We start from the raw sequence: 5,441 nt of genomic DNA, 5'->3' as shown, positions 1-5,441 counted from the left end.
TTAGGAATCACTTTATTCGTATTTCAGTAAAGCATTTGCAGGATGTTTTGTTTATTTCTTTTAGTATGTATGGGTCTTTTGACTGTGCATATGTCTGTGCACCACATGGGTGCCTGGTATGTGTAGAGGCAAGAAAAGGGTGCTGAGCATCCTGGAACTAGAGCTAAAAATTGTTGCATGCTTCTGTGTGAGTGCTGAGGGTCAAGCCCAAATCTTCTTGAAGAGCAGCAAATAGCCTTAACTGCTCAGTCAACTTTCTGGCTTCCCAGTGTAGTGCAGTTTAGAAAAATCTAGATAGCAAAAGTGTCCATCAAAAGTAAAGTATATGTATGTTTATATATACTTGTAATACTGTAAAACAGAACACTTATGCGCTAGTAAAAAAATTAAACTTTGGCTACAGACACCAATGTACATAAAAGCTAAAGAGAAGCTTAAACCTGAAGTTACAAGCAATAATATAATTATATTTATATATGTCTCAATCCAAAAGAAGGAAATTCTATATAGTTAAGTGTTTAAAACATATGCAATAAATCTGAAAGTAAGAAGAGTAGGATGATTTTAATAATATCCAAAAAAGTAAACTTGGCAGATGTTTGGGGAGTTCTATGTTACAAGCAATGCTCTGTTGCTTCAGAATGTCTGATGGCTAAATGGAATATTTTTTATTATTTTCTGTATTATGGCACACATGTTTTATATGCTGCCAGACAGTATACATTTCACATGGATACATTTAATGTAAAAATATGTTATTCATTGATTATTTTACTTCCACATTAAGTTAAGAGATAGACATATCATCTTCCGTGCCATGATAGTTAAATCGAGTAAACAAATTCTACCATATCCAAAAACTAAATATCTGTTATAGGTTGCAGATAAGCAGATAAAAAAATAATACAATTCCATCAATAAGTATTTGGTCAATATAATTATGTATAGAAAAGGGACAGTCAAACTGATCCAGTTCTTGGCTCAGGGAAGATCTCTTATATGTGAGACAGAACAGCTGAGCATAGGGAGTTTTAAGATAAGGTATGAGCCAATAGGAAATTTACTGTGAGTGCACTTCAGTTTATGTCACATGTTGCCTAGCAAGAACAGGAATTTTTTTTTTGCAACCTAAAAATATTTACTTCTTAAAACTATATTAGTTCTTTAGCAAACTATACAAAAACGATAAGGAGACAAACATGTACATTTATAGAACGGCATTATCAGTCAGGCTAGATCCTGCAGAGGGAATTCCCAGCGTGACCTCATTCATCTGTGAGGACACAGAGCAATCCTTGTTTGGACATACACCATCTTCTCCTGCGTGAGTCGCTCTTCACCTCCTGATGACTTCCTCTACGCCTGTGTATGTCTAGTTGTCTGCTTCTCAGAGTAGACGTTTACCTTCCTCATCCACCAGCCATCGGAGGAGGGCTGCGGCCACGAAGGTGACTGATCCGACCCATTCTTCGTGGAGGTTTCCTGGTGGCCCTCTTCCAGCGTCGTATCTGGAATCAGAGGGGCTCCCGTAGCCTCGTCTTTTCTTCACATCTTGCTGAAGCAGAGTTTTGGAAAAACAAAAACAAAAACACGAATTCTGCTATTCCCCAGAAGAAATCTGTTATGAAAGACAATCTCCATGGGAACTGATTCGGGCTATCCAACACTTGACCATTCGAGATGTAAACCATCTTCCCTCCGATTGCCTGCTTCCTAGCGACAAAGAAGACCCGACGCCCAGTTGTTACTGTACTTAGCCTCCCGTCCCGCCCTTTACGTCCAAGAACAGTAATTTTAAAGAACTAAATGAAGGAAGTAGTAGCGTGCTGTTTGCTATGGGATTTGACTAAACCCTATAAAAAGAACATCTAAATATGAGATTTTAGGACTTAGAAGCAAGATGGGAGAAAGAGAGAACAGGCACAAAGGAGGTCCCTCTTCAAGTGGCTGTACTGCTGTTGACCCAACAATAAGCAAGAAGCTGTCACAGGGAATAAAATATTCTGTACTTCATTTTTAGCTCAATATTATACCAACAGAACAGTGTAGTAAATGCCAAGTTGATTAGGTAGGAAACATGTTTTAAATTAAACCTGGTTAAACGTCTTAAAAAGATGAAAGGGTTTTTAAAGATTCCATTTTATTCCTATCTCATCAGAGAAGGAAAGGAGTTTCTCAATATAATACAGGAAATTGTATGAAAGAAAAAACAGGAGCTGGAAGCTCCAGAGCTGGACAAAATACAGAAAAATTGGTTCACAAGGAAGGCAACACATTACATTATGAAAAGGTTAGAAACCAACAAACTCTAACACATCTCTTGAAGATGCAATGGTTTGAACTTTAAGAATTCTAATGCAATTTGGCTGCTAGGGGACTTGTGAAATGCTTTGTCTTTCTAGAAAAAAAAAATTAATGGTGAGAAATACTGGTCTTCCAAGAGTTAAACCATTGCTACACAAAAGAGGACCAGGCCCCCAAGTGCTTTGTCTTGAGCAGTTCCAGTGAGGATGAAGAACTTTCTGACCCTCAGATAGGTCTAACACCAGAAGAGTTTGGTACAGTGTGGGGTTGATTTTCCAAGGACTGTCTCTCAGCTGGCAGAGATGGACAGCAGACACAAGACGGAATGGATATCACACGTTCTTCAACACCAGCTTCTTTAAAGATAGGCATAAGAGTTTTACCCTTATTTTTATGGTGTCAAATCACAACATATCATGATGTAACAAAAATTTAAATAAAGTATCATGAGGAAAATGAATCATTATTTATTGGATTTTTATAGAAATGGAGATTAACTGTAAATCTGGGTTATCTCTTAAACCACAAATAATAAAATGTGGTAGATATCAAAAACATATTAATAAAATCTCATTTTTAAAGATTTATATAGTTTAGATATATTTTATTTGCATGAGTGTTTTGCCTACAAATAGGTATGTGCACCATGTGTGTGCCTGGTACCAGAGGGGATCGGAGGAGGGCACTGAACCATGGAACTGGTATTATAGAAAGGTGTGAGAGCAGTGTAGACACTGGAAACCAAACTGAAGTCTTCTGCAAAAATGAGTGTCCTTAGCCACGGAGCCATCACTTAGACCCTCAAACCTATTTGCTTATGTGTTTGTGGAGCTCTACTCACACGTGATGCTTATGTACACACAAGTGCCAGAAGAGGGTATCAAACCTCTTATAGCTATGGCTTGTCATCTGGGTTGTGGAGTATGAACTTCAGGCCTCATGCGGGTGTAGCTAGTTCTGTAAACTACTCACCCTCTTCCAGCCCCCAAAGCATCCAAGTTTCCTGAACTAAAAATTGTTATAAAGGCCGTTGAATAACTACAGTCAATGTTAGGAACACAAGAAGGTGGCTGGATGACTGCCAACCTCTCTTAGGCTTAACAGTGTCTTCCTACAGGACAGACCTGTCATGTGATGATGTGCAAATCTGATACTCAGGGATAAAGAAGAGAGGTATCCCAAATTAACACACATCGGGCTAGACACTTTCCCAATGATATTCACAATGTAAAGATCTTAGTGGCTGCCACAACAAATTCCATTAAGAGACCTAATCCTTGAGCCGCTAGACATCCTTGTGGAGTTCAGGAAGTCAACATCTAAAAGATCGCACAAATTGAACACATCACAGTGAGATGGTGACCTACTCCCCATCTGCCCTGAAGCCGGATGTGTTTGTGTTTTCCTTGACAATAGTAAAACATCATTTGGCTCTTTCATGCACTATGGGGTGAGAGTTATCAAGGACTTAGAAGTCCAGAGAGTGAGGCTCTCTTTTCTTGCTTCAACTTGAGCAGCATTGCTTTATATTTTATCCTTAATTTCAGGAAACAATGTATTTGACTGGTGTCCTCTCCTAAGATGTGCCTTTGAAAAGCATCTGGCAGTATCATCCCTATGATGCTATATATCAATATAGTTCTAAAGTCTCTGAGAACTGAACTGGCAACTGTATTTCTCATCTCCCGGGACCAGCTCCCAGCCCAGTACCACTTCATGCTATAGAAGACAGAATCTTAACCTGGTGGGTTACAGGTCTCTATAGGGTATGCAACTGGATGCAAGGCATTGCAAAAATCATTGTCAATAAATAAAAATTTCTGAATGCACCATGACCAGAAATTGAACAAGTGACAAGCTACATGTGTCCACAGCACTTAACTGGGTTACACTGTGCCACTTCACTGTGTGCTTGGTTCAAAATACTCTCTCACACACAAACACACACACACAAACACACACACACACACACACACACACCACAAACTTACCTTGTAATAATATACCTGCCTCTCTTGCTTCACATGCCTTATAATGATGACAAATACAACCCACAACACCTCTCCTCAGACAAGAGAATATTCCACACTTTGTATTGCAAAGATTTTACTGGTTTTACAGTTTCTACTCTTACAGGAATGTCTTAATTACATAAACAAAACAATTTCCTCAGAAAATAAGTTGCAAATTTGTGCATTTTAGGGGTCATATTGGATTAGACTACCAGGCACATTTATCTCATTAATTTATACATTCGCTTTCACCTTTTGTTTTGAAAATAAGGCAACTATATCCTCATGGGTGTGTATCTGTGTGTATGTATGTGTGTATGTGTGTGTGTGTATGTTTGTGTGTGTTACACAAATAGAGATTTGAGGACAAAAAAGAGTGCTCTGCTCTTTCATTCTCTGACTTGTTCCTTTGAGACAGTTCACTGAAGTTGGATGATATTGGCATTTTCATATACACTAGCTTCCCAGTAAACTCTCAGGATCCTTCCTTCTCTGCTGGATTGTACTGGGATTACAGGCATGTATGACTGGGGTGGACTTTTGCTTGGATACTGGGAATCCTCAGTCCCCCATGCTTGCACAGCAAACTCTTACTCACTAATCTCTCTCCCCAGCTTCTTTCATAGACGGCAAGACTATATGTATACCAAAATGTCCATTTGACTTTTTTTTTAGACACCTAGACCTACTTTTATTGGAGAAATAGCTAAATCAAGTATTTTTCCTTTGTAAAAATTTCTATTATTAATATCATCTGTGGAGCGCTGCTGCCACGCCTTAAAGATGGTGCCTGCTTGCCCTTGCAGACTTGGAGTAAACAAGCCTTGTTTGGTCCTGGGGCGGTACTTCCTGGTGGCCTGATCTTGTGTCATGGGTCCTTGACCAATCACAGTGCGAGACGTGGTATGGGCTCGTGGTATGGGCTCATGGGCAGTCCTACACAGGGTATAAAGCTTCGCTCCTGGGCTGGCTCGGGGGCACACCTTCAAGCTTCATGTAACTAGCAACTCCTGAGTAAACTGCTGCTGGAAGGAACTGGTGTGCGAGTCTTTCTTCCCTGCTGGTCGGGGTGGTAGGCGCCGCACAATCATCATCATTATTATTTAATCTTTTTTCTTTTTTAAT

At 39.5% G+C, this 5,441-nt stretch overlaps 1 pseudogene; it reads right to left on the bottom strand.

Moving 5' to 3' along the window:
• Positions 1–1,400: 1,400 nt before the first annotated feature.
• On the bottom strand, positions 1,401–1,691 carry LOC114639369 (annotated as a pseudogene).
• Between the last annotated feature and the right edge of the window lie 3,750 nt (positions 1,692–5,441).

Source organism: Grammomys surdaster, unplaced genomic scaffold, assembly GCF_004785775.1.
Source record: "Grammomys surdaster isolate TR1022 unplaced genomic scaffold, NIH_TR_1.0 125701, whole genome shotgun sequence".
Lineage (NCBI taxonomy): Eukaryota > Metazoa > Chordata > Mammalia > Rodentia > Muridae > Grammomys > Grammomys surdaster.
The sequence above is the reverse complement of the archived record's forward strand: the minus strand, read 5'-3'. Positions and strand labels throughout refer to the sequence as shown.